The sequence below is a fragment of the Falco peregrinus genome, chromosome 4 (assembly GCF_023634155.1).
Source record: "Falco peregrinus isolate bFalPer1 chromosome 4, bFalPer1.pri, whole genome shotgun sequence".
NCBI classification, from domain to species: Eukaryota; Metazoa; Chordata; class Aves; order Falconiformes; family Falconidae; genus Falco; species Falco peregrinus.
In genome coordinates this window covers 25525704-25550705 of record NC_073724.1, presented here as the reverse complement: position 1 = coordinate 25550705, position 25002 = coordinate 25525704, and the positions used below count along the sequence as shown (strand labels likewise).

The 25002-nt window shown below is 40.8% G+C and overlaps 1 long non-coding RNA gene across 3 annotated transcripts; it reads left to right on the top strand.

Moving 5' to 3' along the window:
- The first annotated feature begins 19 nt into the window (after positions 1 to 19).
- On the top strand, positions 20 to 23518 carry LOC114011955 (uncharacterized). Of its 3 annotated transcripts, XR_008747081.1 has the most exons (4): positions 20 to 6263; positions 7188 to 7281; positions 8188 to 8284; positions 13308 to 23518. It is a non-coding gene; the product is annotated as an uncharacterized LOC114011955 (long non-coding RNA). The 3 variants fall into 3 exon arrangements; XR_003554113.2 differs by having other exon boundaries at positions 20 to 7281; positions 14630 to 23518; XR_008747080.1 differs by having other exon boundaries at positions 20 to 7281.
- Positions 23519 to 25002: the final 1484 nt, after the last annotated feature.

The window sequence follows — 25002 nt, the reverse complement described above, 5'->3', positions numbered from 1 at the left end:
GACGCGGCCTCCATACTTGTGAATCAGCAGAAACGCCGGGCTTTATTGCTCGTCCGTGGAAGCGCGACACCCGGGGTGGGGGGTGGGGGTAGTGGTGCAGAACCGCTGCTGCTCTTTAGCCCCCAGCCTGCCCGTCCTGTCCCACGCGTGTCCCCGTCCCGTGTGTCCCGCGTCCCCCCCGCCCCCCATCCCCCGGGCGGCGGTCGCGGCGCGCGGCCCCGCGCCGGCCGGATGATGCAACGCGGCCCGGCTCCATGTGCTTCCCCTCCCCCGCCCCGGCCGCGGCGGGCGCCGGGCTCCAGTTTTTTCCGCCTGGAGGGTCACCCGGCGGCTGATTGATTCTCCTTTCGCCCTGCTCAGTCATTCGGGGTTGGAAAGTAAATAACAAGTTGACATCATTACCGCGCTCCGCAGTGCCCCGCCGCGCCGCGCCGCTACCGCCCGGCGACGAGTAGCTGCGCACCCAAAATCCCCGCCGCACCGCGCCCGGGCCCCGGGCCTGCTCCCGCCCGCCGAACCCCGGCACGGCGAGGCCTGCTGCCGCCCCCGGCTCGGCTCGTACCTCCGGAGCGGGGGCCCGCCACGCTTTTTGGGGCCGTCGCTGCGCCGCGACCCCCCCTCACCCCGCCCGGCCTCACGGCTAATGTCATGCAAATTATAAGATTATCTGGATGTTGCCCGGGTGTTCTGCCTCGGTGGGCTCATCCTGGTGACAGCGAGACTTCACCCCCCGCCCCGAAACTCGTATTTATTAGTGGTTTATTTTTCCAAATGACCTTTCTGGTTTTTTTGCCTTTTTGGGGTTTTATTTTGACATGAAAGGGAATGTCATGCTCTTTACACATCTAGCCCAGAACCTACATACGTGCTGTCACCGAGAGTTCTTATGGAAAAAATATGACGTCACCCGAGGCAAGCAAAGATCATCACTACACACGTTCATGTATGTTTTGAAACAACTCTCAGAACACCGGGGAATGTTATTGCGGGCTAATGTGGCTCATTTTCACGTTCAGAGCCCGGAGATCGCAGCGCAAGGCCATCACACAGGCGTGCAAACAAACGTCTCCTGTTCTAAATCAGCTCCCATTTTTCTGACTTATTTTTGAAATCAAAACCTACATTAGGTTTTCATTACTTGACAATGTAAACAAAAGTCCCTCCTGGTTTACAGTGAGATGGCAGTGACTTTTTTGTTCTGGTGCTTTTTGTTTATTTGCTGTCTTTTAAAGTGCTGCGGGCTTCCAAGTGAGGTAAACTCATCAGAAAATGGTCCTAAATCAAGACTTGCCTAGCTTTTGAGGCTTGGTGTCCCAGCAAGGAGGCTGGGACTGTTCCCACTCCTGTGTTCTGCAGAGAGCAATGAAGCTCTCACCCCCTCCATCAGGCCCAGGGTCCTTGCTGCATGTTTGATTTTTCACTGCTGAGGAGCAGCACGTGCTCATCCTATGCCACCTGGATGCTCTGGCTCGAACCTCCAGCTCAGTAAGCCCCCGCGTCCCGGCTAATTTTCAAATTAATTTTCAATTAAAATAAGAAAAAAAACCCCAAACAAACAAACAACTGTAAAGTGATGGTAGAGTAAAAGATAGAAGAATGAATCGTGGCTCTGGCCATTACAGTATTTTTGGCCTTTGTGTAGCAGAAGACCCCAAAGCGACCATGTATAAAAGAAATCACCAGGTTTTTGAGAGTCTTGGTTTTTCGGTTTCATAACTCATGACGCAGCAGCGGTGATCAGTGGCAATGCTACGGCCCTGCAGCTCCAAACGAAGGAAGCCAGAGTTGTGGTTTCTTACCCTCATTAAAATGGAAACCTAAACCTGAAACAATCAAAGTCAAGGGCTAGCAGGGTTGGCCTACTGTGGAGATAATGGGATCATAAGACAAAATATTTTGCATTTTGAAAGATGAAAGACATTGTTATTTTTCTAGTGCTTCATCGTCACTGTGTTGGTAACTGTTTCTAACTAGGTTTTTCCCCCACACTATGTTTTTCAGTTCTCTGTCTATGCAGATGAAAGTAAGGTCTCTCAAATAAGTGAATCATTCAAAAATAAATAATTTGTTCTACTTTTATGTAGCTGTAGGTAAATAATTCTCCTCACATAAAAATCTGAAATATGGATTAATTATTTACTCCTGCTATGAACTGTAAAAAATGTGGGTCTGCTAATGTGCTAATTAAATTTTTAAGAGACTTAATATACAAAATTTTGATATGATAGTGAAAACTGAACTGGTGTTTTATCTTGAATAGATGCCTCAAGACTATTTGGGTAGAGGTGCAGTGTGCAATTCTTACGTTGTAATACGTAGATACTCTATAAACTGAAATGTGACATGGTAGGCACTAGTTCTGCAACACTTAGAAATAAGTTAAACATAAATGCCTAGCTTTCCTATTATGAGTTGTCCTGCCAGACAATTTGTGGAGGGAGAGTGAAGACTTTTAGCACATTATTGTTGTTGTTATTGTTGTTATTATTATCATCATTATTATTGTTATTATTATTTAGCACACCTGTGGTGGCAAGCTTTTACTTCTATGTGGGCATCTTTACAGTATTTGCTATTTTTCAGATAAATGTTCTCATAGAATCACTGATGTGAGCAACTGCTACGCAGCATCAAAAACTGGTTTCTCATTTAGCCACTTGTTAATACAAGAATTTCACTTTTAAAAGGAAATTCTGATTGACTAAGATACTTTCAGGAATTGAGACAATCACTGGTAATTTTTTTTCTTCACGTATTACTTCACTGATATCTTTGGACTAGACTGAAAGCTTTTGCTTAATTCATGAACAGTTGTGCAAGCAGACCCCTTGAGTAAAAACAACATTATCACAAATCAAAAAGCAAAGCAGGAGACCTTGTTTCAAAGTTTTTGGAAGGCAAAACTGTCAAGAATATTTTGATTTTGCAAAGCAAGCATGGTCTGACCCTTTTTCTACCCTCTCTACCCTTTTTCTCTCCATGGTTTGCTTCATATAGCTTGTAATACCTGCATTTCCTAGTGGTATTTTTTCACCCACCTTTTTGAGATGTGAAGATCTAGATTCCTTGGACTTGAACCGGAATTCAATTGACTCTGATAGGAATCTAATAGTTTCTGATAGGAATTTTGATGCTATTACACTGTTGCAGAGGTTGCAAACTGGGATGTGCTATTCACAGTTTCTTCCCTGTGCCGTTATACAATCAATGCATATCTTCCGCTGCTCAGGGACACTGCATATTAGGTAAGCGTTATGCCGAGTGTATTTTTGCTTCTTGATATAAGATGATAAGAACATACTCAGTGATCCTTCCAAAGTACAGTTGCAAAAATCAAAGTAAGTTAGGGCAACACTCCTATTTACTATATTGTTTCATATGTGGAACATGTATTTGTTATTACTTAAGGTAAAATAAATCAGAAACTTTGATGCATGTAATCTACACTCCTCTGATTGTTTAGTGGGCTGACACAAAGGGCTGAGCTAGCTGTATGTGTCCCTTAGGATCCTCAGATGGAACAGAGATTTTTTTTATGTTGCTCTAATTTACTCTTAGAGACAGTTTGGCCTCCTGCCAGTCTGGGATAGAAAGAAGAGGGAGGTGATCATCTCTTTCCTTGTCTTCCCTCATCCATGCAGTGTTGCATGGCCCCAGCTGTGCTGAATTAATGCCTGGGACAGCTTATGATGTCAAGCCTTTTTTCCGCCCATGAAAGATTTTAGAAGAGAAAGCAGTTCTACCTAGGAGCTGGCAGCAGTGAGTGAAACACCTAGAGAATTAACAGGATCAGATCCCCTGTGGAGAAGCCAGACTTAGGCAGAGGTTGTGCTGTGGATGTGAGAGATGTTAGCCATGTATCATCTCGCTCAGTTGCTTGGGCATTCTGGAGGTACATGAGTCCTGAGCGTTGTGACGGTGCTGTCGGATGTCCTGTAAGGATAATCTTACCTTCTGAGGCCAGCAGCAGGAGCAGCCCTGCTAGCATACTTCTCAACGTGGCTAAAGTGAGGTGGGAACCAGGAGCCTAGCCCTGGAGAAGACTTAGCCTTCCTGAAGAGCTCTTGTTAATACAGATTATAGAAAGGGCCCAGTGGGGACCTTTTCAGGAAAGCCTCGAGGAGAGACCAGTCCCTCTCACGAGAAGCGTGCATGCAAAAGAGCAAGCAAACAAGAGTTTCATGGAACGAGGCGTGTCTGTCTACATAAGCAAGTAGATCAGTGCAGGTGGGTAGGATGAAACAGTGGTTGTAAGGACCAAACATCTGCATTGCACCAACATCTGCCTCCAGATGCCTCTTGGGGCTGGGGGTGTCGAGCCCCAGGCTGGTCCTGCAGACTGCCTGATGGTGGTCGGTTGGGAGCAGCTTGGACACGCTCCTGAGGTGCACCAGTTGGGTTAGTTTCACCAAAAGGGAAACCAGTTCTCATGCTCAGAAACCACTCTGCTCTGCGTACCAAAGCACAGTAGGGGAGGAGAGTCAGGAGATTAATTTTAGAAGAGCACTCCTGATTTAGACTAAGAGTGGTGTAGATGCAGTCTGCCATAGTTCCCTGTTTCTACTGACATTGCCTTGTATAATATTTTACACTTTAAAAGGTTCCCCTTAATTCAGTGGAATTACTCAGGATTTAAAGCATGATTCACTGTTGTAAAATGTACAACATATGGATTGCTTCCCTTGCTAAATGCAAAATTTTTGTCTCAAGAATTCTGAAATGGCTTTTCTTTACACAATCTCTATGGCTACTGAAGCACACAAGGTGTGCTGTATCGCTTCTAGATGCAAGCTGCTATTTTTGGCAACAATGAGTAGAGTGGTGAAGGATTCTGAAGAAGCTCACATACATGATGCTAACGCTGGCAGAAAACTAACCCGACTGGGAGTGCCTCACCTGGTGCCACAGCCGAAAGAGCTGCTGTGACTACTGGGTACGCAGAAGGGGACACGTAAGGAAAGAGAACAGAGGTTATGCTACCTGGCACTGGTGGGGTGACTACTGGTGGGAGTAAAGTAGTCCTATTTAGTTATCTTCAAGATAGGATGTCGATAAATTGGAGGAATTACAAAGAGTACTGATAATGACGAAAGGAATGGAAAATGGCTTACTTGTAAAGATAAGGATCTGTTTAACTTATCGATGAAGTAACTCAACCCTCTGGAAGAACCAAGGTGTGCGAAAAGAGCTAGCAGAGATTCTTCAATTTATCACACAAAGGTAGGGAGATGCACAGCTAGAAGTTACAAAGCAGCAGGTTTTTAAGGACAGAGAAAATTAACCAGCGAAATCACTGGTATGGATATTCTTTAACTGGAATCTTAAATCAAGCATGGCTACTGAGTCTCAAAAGGCACCAAGAAGTCCTGTGGCCCATGTTACGATGTTATACAGTTAAAGCAAACTATTGCAATGGTGTTTTCTAGCTTTAAAATCTTCAAACACAGACCTCTGAGAAGTGGCATTTTTAAGAACCAAGTGTTGTTGGCTAACTATTTACTTACCAGTCTAATACAAATTTCCGTCAAGCCTATTGTAGATAACCTAACAACAGAGGAGTTTTACTTTGCTTTCCCAATTTGCACATGCATTATTTTTACAGGTGTGTGCAAAGTGACTGTTTTTCTATTTTTAACAGGAATAGCTTTGTTTAAAACAAAGATTTTCGCTGAAGTTTTGGGATATTTTTCTTTTCGTATCCTAGAAGTTATCTCTAGGACCTTACCCAAGACAGGGAAGAAAAACAAAGAAATGTGTAATATCCAAACTCTTTGCTGTAGCAGTAAACCAAACTATTACAAGTGTAATGAGTCAGACCTGCTTTTCAGTTTCAATTTCCATGTGGCTGTAGTTGACCTCATGCAGTTTACAGCCTCTATTCACAGGGTGCAGTGCTCTACATGAACATGAATAAAAATACATGAGAGGGAGGAGAAACTCAGCTTATTTTCGATGATTAAATTTAAAATGTAGTACTAGTAAATGTTTAAAAGACAGTTATAATACTCAAAATGCAGTAAAAATCAATATTTTAAAAGTAAAAATAGACTTCCTAATTCCACCCTTTGGCCAGCTGTTAAAAAATTGGGTATTTACATTAAGACATTCAGGCACCAAATGTATTTTTAGTCTCTGTCTTGTTCCCCTTGAAATCAACAGTGGTTTTGCACCTACTTCAATGGGAGTATAATAAGGCCCTTCATTTACAATACCTTATAACTACTGGGAAAACAGTGGATACAATCAGGATGAACGAACCTTTAGTAAGTAATCTTTTTTTTGTACTATTGCAGTTCCTAAATAACACAGAAAGTCATTTGAAAGACTGAGCAGTGATGGAGAAACAGGTTCATTAAATCAGTACAAATCTCCATTACAACCAAAACAGTTCCTTAATTCTTTACTGTCCTTATTCTAAACCCTAGTATTCCTACTTCCATCTGTCAGTGCTGCTAAGTGAGAAGTTCCTTTCTTCCTTCATTCCTTCCTCCCCCCTCCCTGTCTCCATCCTCATTGCATTAGCCCCCCAGGTAACCCATTTTTGCTGCAGCCCCACACCACACAGATGCTGCACCTCATCCTTTTCATTGAACCCTACAGTGCTGACATTTTCTCACTAATTTGAGCATTTCCCTTGATGTTGGTATTAGAAACACAAGTTAGGAAAGATAATTGGAATGAAGTAGTTTCTGTATGCCCCTTAGCCATCTTCCTTGAATATCTTCCTGGTGTGGCTGAGTTTTAACTACACATTTTGAGAATTCCAAAACCAGGTTTGACAGCTTTTGCTTCAGACTGTAGCTTCCTTGCGTTGTGTCATGGTAAGTTTGTGACTGGCAATATTTTCACAAGCTGCAGTTGCTTATGATTCCTCTGTGTAATTTGCTCTGTGTAGACTGCTGACTTTTTTCTTTTTTTCTTGATAAAGAGCAGAAATATTAAAAGGACATAAAAGAGTACATTGTTTTGTGTTTTCTGTACTATATTCTTTTGTTCTTTTATTTTCAAGACTTTAAGCATTTCATTTAAATTCAATTGAAATTTTGAAATGAAGGATGCAAATCTGTGAGTCAGCTTGAAATATTTTGAATCATTTACATAAGCTTCCTCATTATAAAATTATTTCTTCATGTAGCCTTAGAACAGAATTAGCTTGTCAGCCCTAAGCTTTTTCTTCTTTTTTTAAGGATGCTGACCATCTAATGCTAACTAACTTATCTAAGTGGCATCGCTAACTCTGTCAATCATGCAAGACTGGAGAAAACATAACTGAGAAGTGAGGTAAGCCCAGAATTTTCATAAATATACTAAAAGTGGAACTGAAAGTACCCTTGGGTATATTATTAAACTTGCTATATTTCTTCTTTTCTTTTTCTTGAAGAGAAACGGAATCGAAAACAATCGTATGCATTATCAAAAATTAAATGCTTTTGAAAGAAAATTTAGATCTAAAGTCAATATTTTTATGAGTTCTAGTGTAACACTAATTGCAATATTTTCTGTTTCTATATATTAACAAATCTAGATCAAGCCCTTTGTGATAAGAATAGAGGCAGTGTCTTTACATACTTATTGTTGTGTATTTGTACGTTTATTCACTTATTTCCTATTAGAACTTGAAGAGGCCTGATACCAAAATTACCCTGAGGCAAAAATCTTTAAACCAATATGCAATACACAAAGGATTTTTGCAACACAGGGATACTATCAGGTTAAAAGATATCAACTAAAATGGCATCTAATTTCAGCACTAAGTGTTCACAGAATCAGGTTTAAAGTTATCAACTAAAATGGCATCTAATTTCAGCACTAAGTGTTCACAGAATCAGCCTCAAGATTAGGGTGAGACTGTGTTGTCGTTCAAGCTGATTGCTCTGTAACTTTCCAGATAGAGAAAAGACTGGTTTGGGGGGTTTTTTAAGTCTTATGGACTCTCAGTTCTACAAATCTGTCCCTCCAGATGAACTTGGACTTAATTGTAAGAGCAGCTGCAAGATTTTCAGATATCACGCAATTTCCGTAACAGTCTACATTTACACTCATCAATGTCTATATTTACTATTGTAAGAGTAATGAGTAGCCTAGCCAGAAAGATTTATCTGAAAACTAGAGCCATGTGAGCATTTGCAACTAGAGTGTGGTCACTAAATAGAATATAATTACTTTTTCTCTCTTTTCTTTGCCCAGTGCCAGGAGAAGCTAACCAGCTTGCCTTCCATAAGGGTGAGCTTCTGTGGAAGCTTCCCGATTGCCTGCAAAGTCACAGATTGCCCAAATCTTTCTGGTAGGGTATATGTTAACTTTGGTTGTTATCTTCTTTTATTAAGTCTAAAAATTGCTGTAAAGCAGCAAAGCAATCATCAGATTTATCAGCCAAAACAAAGCTGTGAAATTACTTATTTTTCAGCATTATTTGAGGGCTCGCAACCATAAATGTTATTTATGTATATGTATTTGCACGCATCAAGAAACACACAGACACCCTATACAAATATGCTTCATTTAAAACCCCACACCTTGGACCTGACACATGAGCCTTTACCCTTCTGAAAAATCCAGCTGAAATCAGCTGGACCAACGAGCCAACAGTCCTTTACTGCATCCTGTCGGTGCAACGAGAAAGGTTTTGTTGTTCAGTTGCACTGCAAGATTTCTGTTGCTTAGTGGTATACTAGGGCACTTATAACCATCCATCCAGTTATGGCCATGTACTCTTTTTACTCCTCAGTAGTAATCAGAGCTTGAAGTTTGGCATTAACTTGTGTTCAGTCCCTGACCAACCCAAACCCAGGAACAGAGCAACAATCATTTCTTTATGCTTTCCCTTCTTTTTGAGGGTAGCAATAAATTTTATCTTGAGGTCTCTTTTTTCTTGGAAGATGCTGTAGTGACAGAATTGTAGAAAAGCAATTTCCCTGTTTTATTTCTAAAACAAACAAACAAAAAGTTCGCATTGTCATCAGCTTACTTTACTTAAAAACTTGCTTTATTAAAAAAAAAAAAACCACCACCAAAATCCCCTTGAAATGTAGCTACACGCTCCAATCTGTTTTTTAGCATTGCTGATCATACCGTTTTGTTGCTGAACCTGGAGAAGACCATGGAGGGCTGGTGTGCGTGTGTGTGCAGGGATGTACATACACATTTGCCTGAGAGAAAGATGTTTTTCCACAAGGATCCTCTCGTGGAGGATCAAATAGCAGAATGAACCCTCCAGCCTGGCAGATGTGCTCGAGTGAGTAAGACAGGGCAAGTCTCCTGAAGGCCAGGGTCACTGGCGTGGGAAGCTGTGCCACCATGCCGACCCATGCCCCGCTCTGCTGGTCACCATGTGGTCCTGTGCAGTCGCAGACCTGAGTTCATGCAACAATACAGCATCCCTTTCAGATGAAACACTATCCTGCTCATACCCGAAAGGTATGCTGAAGCAAAGAAAAACAAGGGGCTTGCCTACACTAGAATGGTTACAGGTGTAGTTTTACTATTACATGTAATTTTAATTGAAACTTTTGCGGTGTAGAGGTAGTTGCAGCAGTATGCCTACCCTTCAACAAGAGAGCAAAATAAACTGTATTTGGGTAGGGAACAAGAATTTATGATGGTATAAAAATATATTAAAATATCACATGCATAATGAATGCAATTAAAGCAATGCGTTTTTTCTAATGTGGATCAATCTGAGGTGACTGTTCAGAGGCAGCAAAGCGAATAGGTACCCAAATGGTGTCCCAGACCTTCTCCAGCTGTTGGAAAATACCTTCCCCCTTTTCCTCCGCATCAGAAATGTTTCAGACCACAGAGAGGATGTTCAGAAGTGCAATGCAGCAGAGCTCCATTAAAGCCAATGGAGTTATTTCCATTTACAGCAGCCAAGGGGCTAGTCCCTAATTTCTTTCTGCAGAAGAACGTGCAAAGCAGATTTCAGATATTTGTTAGGAAGCAGTGGAGAGGTTGCAGGCTTGATGTACTGCCTAAAGATGGTCCCACAAAAGAATGACCAAGAGAGGGGCATCCTGTAGGCAATACCCAATTTTTCCCCTCTAAACTGAATTTTGCACTTTTTTCTTTGCAGTGAATGTAAGCATCTCATTGGCGTGATTGTGTTATTCCTAAAGCGGGTTGCTAATACTTTTGAGAAATACTGTCAACAAAAAATGGAGTCACGTAAAATGCTTATAATTATCTCTAAAATTAGTACCCCTTTAAAGAGTGCATTTGCATGACCCACCAACAGGTCAGTTAAGTACTTTCAGTATGCTTTACTTGTATTTGGCAGAACAATTTCCTTGCTGAAGTATACCAGTGAGTGGGAGAGATTGCAGCTAACAAAGTAAATTAAACATAAATATTTTGGGATTTTTTTTTCTTTACTTTGTGTAGGATTTGGAAAGAAAAAGCAGTCTTCAGGTCCAAGTTCAAAAAGACCTCACTTACCTTACTCACACTAGCTGCCTTTCTGTTTTAAACCACAAGCCTCTACAGTTGTGAAAAAGCATGAGCTTGAAAAGAAAAACAATATAAAGTCCGGTGGACTCCAAATTCTCCATATAAGCATTCCCTTAGTTTCTGAAAGTTTTAGGGTGGAGTTCTGGCTTTATTAAAACTCATAGTAAAATTACCATAGGCATAACAATACACGTTTAATCTTTAAGGTGATTTGTTTTAATTAATGAAAGTTGGCACATTAGGGAATGTATGAGTTTTCATTCCACCAAAAAAGCAATAAAGAAAGAAAATAGATTAATAAATAAACTTACTAAAGTAAAAGTAGAGCTGCATGACCATACATCATAAGAAATGAGCACTTTTTTTCCTAAAATGGTGGACAAAATCACTATTAAACTAAAATGTGACATGTGGAAAAACTTTGCCAGTGAGGTATATAAAAGTATTTTCATTTCTATTTACATTTTTGTTTACATTTATGGTTTAGGATTCAGGGGTTTTTTCCTTCTCTAGTTACGAATCTGTAAGCTCAGTAGGGCCAAAATCTTTGACTTCCTTTGTGAGAAGGACATATAGTTGCTGAATAATTTATACTGTATTCATAAGATAATTCGTAAGTGCTGCTGCTTCTCACCCCCCATCCCCAAATCTGAATGCTTTCTGTATCAATAATGCATTCGTCCTCCTGATCCCCTGTGAAATAAGGTAAGAGTATTTATCTTACTGAGAAAGTGGCAAACACACAAAGCAATAGGGTTTGTGACCATAGTTACAACACCACGATCTTGTTCAGGGTATTTTTATGGTGAATCATTACGTTTACAGCAGGGTACATGTGGTGTGAATCTGTAGGTGGTCACTGTGGATGCACACAGCATGAGTGACCATTTGGGGACAAGTTACGGAAGTACAGACTTATCTCACTCATGTGGGTGAGAACTTCTACCCCCCAGCAAAGGTGGTTTGGATTCTAGTGGCACGTCCTATCTACCTGCATTTGGACCCGGCAAAGAAATTGCACTGGGATGCCGTGGGTAGGACAGGAGTGATGGTCAGTATTCCGGTGGGCAGGGCTGCTGTCTGGGGGACCTGGGCAGGCTGCAGTGGAGGAAAAAGCAAAGCCCTGTCCCAGGGCTGGAGTAATGCCCTGCAGCAGAAACCAGAGGGGCAGGAGAAAGTCAAAGGCAGATGGGGGCTGGTCCACAGGGGTGCCCAGGGCACTGGAGTCTACCTCATTTGAGGAGAGGATGGGGGCATGGCGTTAGTTTGGCCTGGGGGAGGGGAGACCCCATGACTCCCTGAAAATATCCAGTGGGAGAGGAGGGAGAAAGCAGTATCCCAACTTTGCATTTGGCCCTGTGCTGGGAATGGGCTGGGACAGACAATCCCCTTTCCATCCAAATTTATGTGAGTCGTTGATTCCAGGTTCACAGGCTGAATCTGCTGGAGCACAGGGAATGGGGCGAGAGCAGCACCTCTGTAACAAGAGGATATCCTCAGGAGCTAATTTCTGAGACTCATATGTGATGGGAAAGTGCTTTACTTTGCCCTAAGAGTCTGCTGAAAGGCAAAACAATCCTACACATGCCATAGGGGAAGGCAGGAGTTCAACACTTCCAACAACAATAAAAAAGGAGAATGTTTTTTTTAGAAATTTGAGCATGATTTTAATGGCCTAATATTAATCAGCCAGGTTTGAAAATGAGGGTCAAATTATAAATAGAGCTGAGAGGCACAGTGCACAAAAATACAGTTGTATTTGTGTTAGAAATTTTATATAAATAGAAGGGGGGAAAAAGCCCTGAAATTTTTCAGGCTTGAATTCCAGCTGCTCTGTTAATGTGAAGTGAAGCCTGCTCTTTCCCTTGTTAATTTTCATTCCTGTGCCTGTGAAACCTGGGTTGGAACCTGCCACCTCCCTCCCACTGCCAGCTCCTCCCGCTCCAGCCTCTCCAGCCCTGTAACTACTAATATGCTTTGCATGAGAGAGATCAAGAACAGGTTCAGTATTTCTAATTGCAATCTGCCCCTTACCCATGCTAAAATCTAGTGCGGGATCATTAACTGGTGGGTTCCTGCCAAAGTATTTTGGTTCTAGCATGGCCAGAGCCACCCAGACAAATATGTTATTCGGTTAAACAAGAAAGTGTCCCTTTTCCAGCCTCTGCTCGCCTGTGTGCAAACTGCAACAGCTCTGATCCCCTGGTAGTTTGGAGACAGCTGCCATGACTGGCAATAAGACTCTGATCTTGCTCTTCAGTTGCTGTTCTGTGCAACCTTTTACACCAGCTGTATTCATAGCCTGCTCAGTCTTTAATCAGCCTCTGAAGAAACAAGCACGGAAAATATTTCTTTTTTTCTTCTGGAACTTTTTCCACTGAGTTTTAGATGATGTCTGTTAGAGAAAATTTATCAGGCATGGTATGAGCTCTGCCTGCTGCCTACTTATCCCTTCCTGCCCATCCTCTGGCTCACCTTTTCCTTTTTGTCTCTGCTACCACTAGTGTACTATTTTCTGCTCCTGCATTCTTCCTGAGGTGCCTTGACATTTGCAGATTTGTTTCCTAAATTTTATCAGCACGTCCCCATTACAAGAAAAAAGTACCATTTCATACTGTTCCTGAAATCACATAGAGTTTACCCAGATTGTGTTGTGGCTGTCAGAGTCAGTAGTGCTGCCATAGGTGTCCTGGATGTCAGGAGCCTGCCGGGTGCTGGGTGGCTCTGGGGGAAGCCCTCGGGGTGCCCTGGTGTTGGGCATGCAGGGGTTCAGCTGTGGTGAGCAGCTAGTACAGGGCTTCTCACTACTGGGTGAATTGTTTGACTGCCGACACCAGTGGACGTTATTGCTTTGACTTCAGGAACAGCCAGTCTGGACCTGCACAGGCTTTGGTGAAAGCGTAACCCTGCTCACTGGACTACGTCCATCATTATGGTCAAACTGCTGGGAGGTTTCTTACTCCAACAGGTTGTGAAGCAAATGGTCCGGATTGTAAATTTATTTGTCAGGCCCGAGTAAGGTTATTCTGACTTGAAATTCCTGACTTGGGCAAGAAGGAAACATGCTATACAGTGGGTCATGGTAAGACATAGCATCTTTTCCCTGAGTTCTGCATCCCTTCAGCCATTCTTAAAGGTGCAGTTATAGACTGGATCGCTCCTTGCTCTTCCTGTGACTATCGTCACCCTTTCCCACCTTACTTGGCTCGCGGTGGGGGCATCTGATCCAATCTTCCTACACACTCAAACATATGGATTCAAGATGTGGGCAGATGTGGGCTGGTCTTGCAGAAGGATATTGTGTTTTTTACTTTCTCTGAAACGAATAAGCAATTGTCACAATCCAAGCTATTGTGCTGAATTTTTTAAAAAAACAAAGGTTATAAAATGGGAGACTGTGTATGGGTGGCAAAATCAGGCACTAGGTAAATGTGCAGAGCAGGAATATGCTTATTAAATAGGCAACAGAGAATTAGAGGAAACTATTGCAGTTTACATTCAAGTATATTATGGGGCTGTTTATAGGGCCCAAAAGAACTTCCCGAGCATTAACACATGCAGTATGAGACACAGAGGTGGTAGAATCTATATAAAGGTGAATAGACACGTAAAACCAGAATAACTTGTTAGCATTTACATTGTTGCTGCCTTGAGGCTGTGGCAGCTATTTCACCCGCCTTTTAGAAATTCATTCAATGTTTTTTTTTCTGCAGGGTGGATTAAAAGACAGCATTTTTTTAAGGTCAGGGAATAATATCAATGATAAATCAAGCTAATCTTATGCTATTATTTCAGAATAATGAAGGACACATGTAAGAACCCTATAGAGAAAGGTACTGTTACAAATAATGGATTATGAAAGGAGGAGGGGAAGGTTGGGTTTATGTTCTTTTTCCTTCTCTTTAATTATAAAGATCAGATGACATACATCTCTCTGGATCTATACATTTGTGTCGTGGTAGAAATTAATCTCTTATCACCCTTTCCTAGGCAACTCCTCAGAGTCTCCAGACTTGTGGACAAAGAAGAAAAGGAGAAAATTATGACAGCAGAAAAAATCTGTGCAAATAAATCCTGAGTAATGAGAGGGAAAGTGAATTTTATTCACACTGTTTGGTTTTGACTTTTAACTCAAGTACTGAAAAACACTCAGGAGAAAATTTATCTCTCTGTCTTTCTTCAGGGCAGAAAAAGTTCAAAGCGAACATGTGAGATCTCTGATGACTCCTCGAGCAAAGTCACGAGAGAATTAGTCTTCCTGGTAGCTTAAAGGTGAAAAAAAAAAAAAAACACAAAACCAACCAAAAAGAAAATCCCTTCCTCTTACACATTTTATCTTGCATTTAACCTCCTTCATAAATTATTGAGAAACATGCCAATTAATAGCTTATCTTTTAAAACATTCTTATCTAGATTTTTTTTTAACAAATAGAGAATTGGATGGGCATTCATCCATCTTTTTATTACTTTTTTCCCACATTAGGGAGTGCTATACATTTCCACAAGCCATAACAAATGGTCCCATTTGCTATGGGATTTGCTGTCAGCTGGGACACAGACTGTGGTATGTCTTTACTACCAAAAAGATTTCTGTTTTAAAGCAGGGGAATCATTATGCATTACTATCCTGCTCTAAAATCCCAGTAGTGTCGAATACAGTTTTTACTACACTGTACTTCAGTGATGCTAGCACTGAACTTTACAAAGAGAGGTGACATTACCCAGTATTTTAGAATAAAACCAAGAAAAGTTTGTTTCCTTGAGGGTTTTACTTGGGGTGGGGGTGGGGAGTGAGGAGCGGCAGAAGAATCTCTTTCAGTTATAACAAAGACAAAATAACCCTCTCTTGTGGGAAGTGGTGGGATCTAAAGTAGATCAGAAACGGTGGTAGTGGTGGGGAAGTCAAGTCTCATTGACTCATCCTGTACACCCCTGCGTCTTGATTCTCATGATGTACCCATTGAATGGATTCTGTAATTTTCAGATAAGGTCAGCTTTTCCACAAGTGTGCATTGCTATGAATCCCCTGCAGTCCATGGAGCTACGGTACTGACAGGAGTTGAAACATCAACCTTTTACAATTTTGCGTTTGTCTGTCTATGTCACTGCTTTTCCCTTTTTAGCTGTCTATGGAAGCATAATAAAATTATTTTTTTGCAGTATTTAATTACTGCTTACATTGGCATCCTCCAAGAAAGCTTGAACACTCATGATTTATTCACATATAGGCTTTATTCAACATTTAGCATTTAGTAATTTTATCATTAAACCTTAATGGTTTCTAGAACATGGTCTATACCTGAAGGGACATGCCTATGAAATTAAAATGGCAAACCCTGTTGCTGGAGGTGTTCCTTGTGCCACAGAAAGGGTTCTGTTTGCTGTGTATATAAGCCAGCTCTCCAAACCAAGATGTGTTGATAAAGGGCACATGCTTTGCTTGAACAACTGCATCTATACTTGGGTTTTGCTACCTGTTTCAGTTGAAGGTAAACTACCAGAGTGCTTTCATATATCAGCTTCTTGCTTCAGTCTTGAAGTAAAGCCTTCATAAAACTTCTAAACTTGATTAAAAAAGAAGAGGAAGGAGAATTACCAATGTCTGTGTTTGGTTGCTGCCATGTAAGTCAAGTAAAAAGAAATTACACCTACTCTGGGTGGAATGGTGATTCAGGTCGTTCACCTTTGAAGTTGAAGAGCCTCTAAAAGGAAATGTGGTCCTGTTTCTAAGTGGACGTGTGGAAGGCTGACATTAACACCTCGCACTGAAGAAACTGTTCTCTCCATCCCTTTTCACAACTGACTAAACACAAACAGCACTAGTTTAACAAAGAACCACAGACAGCAGGACGGATTATAGCCCAGCTGAATGAGGAGCTTGGTTCAACAAGGGAAATGATGGTCAGGTTAATCACAGATCATATTTCCCCTACCCACTGAAGCCCTTACATTACATTATACATGTCATTGTGCTACTTTTCTAAAACATCAGCCCAGAGCCTGGATTCTCCACTAGCCTCATTAGCCCTTGGAGCAGACTCTGCTGACTTGAAGGTCCACACCTGTGCCACCTCTGCTGCATGAGCGGTCAGTGTAAAAATACATTAAAAGAGCAAGAGAGCAGCAGAATTTTAAGTGTGTCAGTATCTCCTTCGTAGCTACATTGCTGAGCCATTTTAACCACAGCATGAAAGATTCCTTTATTTAACAGGACAGGTGTGTACTTTAAAAGATCACTTGACAGTTACCTTTGACAGATGTTCCAGTAGCTTAGGTCACCTAATTTGGACACAAAGTCAGAAGTAACAGCTAGCATAAATCTCTAATTTGCCTGCTCTGGTATTGTTTTAAGATAACCCTATCTGCCTCACTACATTTTTTCCCAATTACTCTATGAGGTTTGATTGCATTGAAGGAGATAAAGACCTCAGGAAAAGCTTTTGGCATTCAAGACTTCAAGCCAAATATTTTTATTAAGACCTTTCTCACACTGTGAGTATTAAGTATTTATAGCCATACCGGGCCAAGAACAAGGCAGCGCTCAGGTGCTTCAGCTGGATTCTTTCTATTAAGTTGGCAGACCTGACTATTTTAATGACACCATAACTCCATTCACTTAACATGAGACAGAAAAAACATTACGAGTGACCATTTAAACTCTAGTTCTCCGTTTCCCAAATCTGCCTGAAAACTCTTGGAAATCACAGTGATAATACCTAAAAACAGCCAACAGGCGTGTGTCTGTGTGCCACGCCGGGGCGTCCTGCAGGACCTTCCACAGGGCTGGAGACAGCAACTGCTGCAGGGGGGGACGCTGCCTGCTGCTGCTTCCAGTGGGCAAAGTGCCTTTGACATCTTTGTCTTTGCATTCTTCAGGGTAAATACATCTATATGTTTTCTTGGCGGGCGCTTTGTGTACGTTGCCCATTTAAATCAGAAATGGAAATTTAACTTCAGGCTAACAAATGTAGGGCAAGTTTGAGGAAAAAAGTTGGAAGCCTCTAACATGGCCATTATAAAGCCTTTAAAAATATTTACTGAAGTTCCTTTGGTTTGGCCTAAAACCATCATAGATTAAGTGTATCAAAAAGAGTCCAAGGATGACCACAATGAAGATTTATTTTTTTATGAAAAAAATAATATAGACCACAGGACTTCCAGCAAGCATTTTGGAGCTGGTCTTTTGGAAGTACTTGCCTAGGAGTAAAGGAAAGGAAGAGAAAGAGGCCAGAAAAAAATGAAACAGAAGCGGAAGGCTGAGCATGGCTAGCTTTCAAATCAGGATGGTATAAGGTGCATGAAGAGACAGGAGTCAGGATTGTAGCCAGGATACGACTGACTTAAAAAAACAAGATGAAGTGCAGAACATAATAGCTCCCTCTAAATTAAGCTGACAAAAATACAGGGCAGATAAGTGGGATGTGTCGCAGGTAAAAACAATAATTATGAGAAGGCTGGAAGACTAATAGTTGGCAGAATATTCTAGGACAATTCTGATTTGCAAACATCCTTTCAGTGGCTGTAGGCATTTCCTGCTTTGGCTGCAGTTTACTCAGATGTGTAATGGAAACAGGAAAAGATACTCAAAGTTAAATGCAGTCTTTTGAAAAGTGTGAATGTAAGTATATATAAACCATGGGCTGTTTTTAAAGTCCAATGGAAAATGCATACATTCAGGAAATGGTATAAAATGGCATAACCATATTAGATGGGAATATAGCCATTTACCTTAGGTGAGTATTTGGCTCTTTTTTGCTCATGTTGTGCCAAGACTTTCACACTCTCAGGGTGATTTTATTAATATACTGCTAGCTATTTATTGAACTCCACCTGGCAGGGTTCAAGTACTTCTTCAGAGAGGCTGAAAGTCCTGAGCTGACACGGGAAACAATGTACCTCAGAACTGGCCCGAGCATGTTTTGCACTGTAGAAGATGGGACCCTTTGTGTTCATCTTAAATGAAGTTGATGTCTTGATTTTATTTGATAGTTTCACATGAAATGACCTTGATGCATTGAAGTGCAAGATTACTAATCAGAAATATTATGAGTACTAGAAAGCATATGTGGAACAAAAGGACAGGTACCCCGGCTTTGGGGTTATAAAAGTCACTTTGGGCAAGGACTTCTGCTTCTGTCTTTATTTGATTAACACTGAGCATGTTGAGCCCTGGCTCTGCGGCTGTAGTATTTGTCAGTCTTCACCAGTCCAACAATGTAACACAAGGTGTGTGCACATATAAAACTTCTTGCCACATCTTAAACTGGCATCTAATTAGAGCTCAGAAGTAAACCCTAAGAAACGAATGGAACTAGCTGTGTGTTTCTGAACACTGCCACAGCAGAACTGAGGACGGAGGTGTTGACAACCCCCTGAACTCAATTCTCAGGCTGGTCCCTACAGAGAGGGCACGTACCGTGGCATGAAAGGATGAGTACAGCAAGCTCCTGACCCGCTGTTGAGCCAGGACATGTCTCCTGGACCTCCCTGGCATGGAGTGAGGGAGGAAGCTGACTAAGGTGATAGCAATCCCCATCACTCCCCACCTACACAGCATTTACAGGAAAGCTTACTTTCCAGAAGACAGGGTTTTATCTGAGATTGCAATACGAACTTAGAACCACATCTTGATTTAATTAAAAAGCTTGTACTGCATGGAATCAACAGGGAAAGGATTGAAACATGGGTGACTTAGAGATACAAAAAGGAGTTGTTATTATTAGGAACATATTAAAAAAGCCTAGCATTTTTAGTCGGCTCGGCAAAGAGTGGCTTCATCTGATGAAACATCATTCTAGACACTGACATCTCATCTGTGCCAATCACGCATGCAGATGACAGAGGAATTGGCAGGGTAGTAAATAAGGAAAAAAGTTACCTGTGCTATGCAAGCTGAACCGCTTAATTAGGTTGTCATGGTGAGCACGATGTATTTTAATAAAACTAAACAGAAAATAATACTCATGGAGCAAAATTGCAAGTTCTGGTTTAAGGATGGGAGACCATCTTGGCAAGCAGACACACAGGGACATATTTTGTGATTTGTGGTGATCACCTCGAGGTGAATGCTCAGAGGAACTCCACGGGCAAGGAGGCAAACGACCTGCAGACATCTGCAGATATCTTGGATCTTGGGGGTACAAAAACAGGGCAGAGAAGTGGCTGTGCCCATACATGCAATGCTGGGTATAAAACATTATGCCCAAACAGGATAGTTGCATTTCAGGAGGAAATCAGAACTTTGAAAAAAAGAAAAAATACAATAAAATGGAGTAAAAAATACAGGGCTATATCATTATATGCAAGGCATTAAATGTACAAGTTTAGAAGAGAATACTACTATGGATAGACACTTAAACACTGAACAGCTATTTGGTGCTGTGAGTTTTTGACCTTTCCATAAAGGCATAATAAAATCTAATCACTGGGAAGTGGAGTTTGAGAAACGGAACCTCAGAATAAGATGTAATTAAGATGATTAACTCCTGGTATCATCTTTCTGTTGGATGCTCCACTCTGCCATCATGGTTTTGTGTCTCAAGAAATTTTGAGAAATGTATGTCCAGCCAAAATTTCAAATTTGACTTTAATTTACAGAAGAAAATCTGATTAAACAAAGACAAAGAAGCCAATCAAACTAGCTAAGAACTACCTCTGTATTCTTTAAACCACCTTGGTCCTTACCTGCTTGTTTATGTTAATGCTCATACCAAGCAGTTAATGCAAAAGATCACATAATTGCAAGAATCAAAGCATTACTCTTTAAATCATTAAAATCCCTAAAAGTAAACATAAACGAAGCCTACAATAATATTTTATTACAAATCCATTACCCATCCAAACTAAAATGCTCACTTAATGAACAGAAATATCTAACCACGCTAACTGTTTGGATGTATTTTGGCTTTCTTTGTGTTAGAGCATATTTCACACCTCAAATGAATCCATCAACTGTTTACTTCAGAATGCCAGGCTTATTATGTCCACTGTTTTTTTACCAGCCTATAAAATCTGTTTGTCTTTTACATTTTAAGGAAATAGAGGGCGTTTCATAAACACCATATGTACTACTGAAGACAAGACCTTCCACATTGTTAGGAGTCTTTATTCCGTGCCGTTGAAATAGATCTTGGGTTTAGATGGGTCAAAGTTCCTAAAAAAACCCCACAAACTCTCCCTAAAAATATATTAAGAATGGATTAACCTTTGTGATATAACTTTTGTGGAGGTGCAGGATAATTTCTTTATAAGGTATGACCCAGCCATTAGGCCATTTACCCTTTTAGCAGAGCAATCATTACAAAAAAGGTTGTGCTGATAGGGTAGATACTAGTTAATAACATGTATGTCTCAGGGTTAAACTTATTCTTTAGCACCTGCGTGCATCTAAATAAAATGTATGAAGCCAATATGATATTTCATTCACTGTTGGGAGCAAGTCTGCCGAAGGAAGTAGATTTAGTGATAATAACATAAAGAATAGGCTGTACTGGTGATGGCAGCGGGTGGGTGACCTCCCCCTTCGTCACCCAGCTCCCCTGCATCCCTACCATATCTGCCCTTGATGGGAGACGTAAGATCCACATAGACCTACAATTCCTGGTTTTGAAATTAACACCTCCACTGAGCACCTGCAGTGAAAGCTGGACAAGTTGGTTGACTCTTCCTCTAGCTAAATACTACCTTGTATTATTTGGGTATTAACTTGACTTCTAAGATGAGAATTACTTGAGTCAGCACCCTGACAAGTGTTCTATCATTGCACATGGGGACAAAAAAGATAAAAGATAATTTTTCAACTAGAAGTACTCCTGTGTGATTGCCGTGTGTGCCATTATTGTGGTTTGATAGCGTGCATGTTTCTGAATGATAAAGTATGAAATTTTACATAGTAAAATATATAAAAATCTGCTCTTGAAAGTTATAAATCTCTAGATTAATTTAGCTTGGGAAAGAAGGTTAAAGAAAAGCTAAATACCTGCATATGTGTGAGTGTATGCACCTGCATGTGCGTGTATGTGCGTGTGATTGTAAGGGACTTCTGTGTTAACATTTCTGATAGGGGGGCATTTATCTAACAAACCATAATTAGACAAATCTCGACTTTAAATAGGACTGTGGCCGTAAGATAAGGCATGTAAAAAGCAATTTGCTATCTGGTACTGTCAGGGAGGAAACATGAAATTCTTACAGTGACTTGCTCCAGCAAACACATTCTTAGCAAAATGAGTGTCAGAGGGCTAGACCCAGAAGAATTTAGAATAAAAATAAGAGGCACAGTTTGTGTAGTGAGGTTAATTAACCACTAAAATTACTTAATAAAGTGTAGTTGAGTCTTCAGAACTTGAAATTTCTAATCAGGACGTACAGTGTTCTCTACAATATAACCTAGCTTAGCTCAGGATTATGAGCTTTTGGTAAGAATCTATGGGGAGAGTCTGATCTTTCTATGGGATGATCTTCTGGCCTTAAAAATGTCCAAAATAATTTTTTAAAATAATACTGACAGACGTACGGACCTTGGCCAGTGTCTGAGCACTGCAGTCAGTGTATTCCCCCAGTCTGGCTTGGTGGAACTTTATCTCACATCCTGGGCTGTGACGCCTTGCTGAACTGACACAAAGGGGCTGATAGCATCCCATGATGTGGAGAAGCAACCCAACCAAAACTTCAGATGTTCCAGTTTACATCTTTTTTGAGAAGTGCTGTATTATCTCCATCACACATAGGCATTGATAAAGAAGCAAGTGTCTGACTCTGAGTGGGAGGGAGAGCCCGATGACCCCCAGAGGTCCCTTCTACCCAACATTTCTATGCATCTGTGAGTTTGCTTGCTCATTATTACTTAAAATATGTACATTCTCAAGCCAGTCACTAAATCTGAGTGCAGTCACTAAAGTGCTTTTTTGTTGCTTATAACCTCCACGAGCAGAAGTTAGTCTTACATAATTAGTACTTTACTCGACATTCCCAAGTAAAATAATTCAGACTTTTGTGACAAAAAGTTGCCAGCTTTCTCCACACTTCTGTGGATCTCCCTCATATAGGCTTGGAAAATTTCAGACATACCTGAAATGAATGGTGGGTACAGGTTTTTATAAACTTTGGAAATGGAGATTTACAAAAATTAATTATTAATGTGTGTAATTCTGGACACTAAAATTATAAAAAGTTTATTTTGAAGTGCCATACTTCACACTGTTTTTAAGTTTTTCTAATTAAAGTTATTGTTAATGTTTTGTTGAAAACAAGACCTAACTTTTCCTGCTTATAAATGCAGATATGAAAATATTTAAAATGAAATTTTACAGTCCAAATAGCTGGCACAGCATAGTACTTTCACCATCTGTACTTCCATTTTTGCTTTGTGTATCCTTATACTTACAGAGTAGAAGAACAACAACGCAATGCGGTCATTCTTTGATGGGCAGGTCTTCGAAGAAGCACTATCAAATTCAGGGTTTTTTTGTGTCACTGTTGTTTTAAAACCCACACTAGATATAGAATGGATTAAGTAGGAAATCAAAGGCAAAACAGGACTCATTCTTGCATGAGGAAACACACAGGATATTAAGTTAACTCCAAACTAAGATAAAGACGGTGAATCATATGTAAGAAAGGAATACAAACAGCAGGACTTTTCTGTAACTGTCAAAAAATATTTTCTTTTTATATATAAGTGTATATATTTAAAACTCTCGCTCTTCTAATATCCATGAGAGAACTAAAGGTGCCTGGGAAAATAAATCATGTGAGAATTTCAGTACTGGCTGCTGCAGAGCCCAGAGGAGGTTTGGACAATGCTTTGGAAAAGTGAAGTGTTGTGGAAAATATTACAGTGTTGTGGAAGAAGTAATAGTTTATTAAACATAAGGGCCGCAAAAATGAAATTATGTGTGGTCTGGCAAATGTTTTCTTTTTAAAGTTATGCATCCTGCTCATCCAAAAATATGCTAGAAGAACCCAGAGCTAGTTGAGGACCAGCAGCTGTACGTGTCTGCTGAGCACAACAGTCAGAGGGTGTTAATGCAGATCTGCTCTCGGTCCTTCTCTGACGCAGATTACAGCCATATTTTTCTACAATAGAATAATAGTGATAAAGAAACCTTTTTCAGGGAAATACTGTATGTCTTGTAGGATTTAGTTCAGAAGCAGTTACCAGTATTTATTGCTCTGCGAAAAACCTGCAATTATGTCCTTAAATTACATATAGTCACAACACCCATGCTTTGTGTTGTTACCTTGTTTCAGGATAATAACTTGTGCCCCAAAGCATGTATATGTGCTGCTGCTGCCCACCAACCTCAGGCGCCTATCGCCAGAGCTAGGATGAAAGACCCTCTAAAGTCAAACCCGAAACTGAGGCCACCGTGAGCTCTTGCCCCCTAAATTGTACATCTGAAGTACGAGGCCGTAGGAAGAGTATGTGAAACTAACCCAGAGCTGTGGCCCCGCAGGGTTAGCACACCGTCAGGCTGCGGGGCTGGGGGCTGGCAGCATTGCGGCAGAAGGGCAGGAAACCTCAGTTCCTGTCACGCGTAATGAGTTGACCAGTGTCACCTGAACCCTCTGCAAAAAGCTGTCCTTACCGAAATCGTACTTGCTATGAATGTGCATTGGTTTGTTAAGTTCAAGCATTTTCTGTAATTTTCAATTTGAAATTGGAAGAATTTCCCCCTAAGATTCCATAAAGAAAAAAAGATATGGTCCTTGTTTTGTTTTGAACAAACTCGTTAAAAAAAAAAAAAAACCAAAAACAAAAACCCAAAAAACACATGTTAAATGACTTCGGAAGTCTTTTTTGCAGGTTGGGGTAGACCTTCACAATGATTGTACTATGGCAAAGCCAGCTGGTGTGCTGATGCACCTGAATTTTGAACACCTCATTAAACAAATAGGAACATGTGATGAAATGAAAGGAATTAACGCATTTCCAGAGCCTGGATTCCCTATCTAGAGTTCCTTGGGGTATCTCATCAGCACAGAAAGCAGCCTGTTCCTTGTTTCTTCATGTCTACAGCACAAGCGGCTGTGGTAGGAGTTTGAGATGAGAATCTGATAAAAACTGAATGAGGGCAGAAGGGGATTCTGAAGTGGCAGAACTGCTCTTCAGAGCCTACAGGGGAACCCTCAATAATTGACATAAATGGCTGGTGTATCTGAAGACAGCAGGTGCTGAGTGGGCTAGATATATATCATTCCCTAAATAAAATGCATGTCAAGAAATAAAATTAGACCATCATCCTGCAAGTATATTCTTCTAGTGTTGGTATTAAAAAGTCAGCTATATCTTTTCTGTCACCCAGAGTTAATAAAAAATTATTACGTTCATGAGAAAGATAATAAACAATATCCAAAACTTTTAGACAAGCATCAGCTTTATCTCTGTTTTGCAAAAGCCAACTGTTTCAAAGCTGCAATTGTAATGCAGCACCTCTGACTTCAGCTAAGTCACTTAGTCAGATTAATATTGTAGTTGAATTGCAAATCTTAAATCTTTTTCCAGAAGGGAAGACTTTGTAAAGGAAATACAAGAGGTTTTCGGGATGGCTGCTG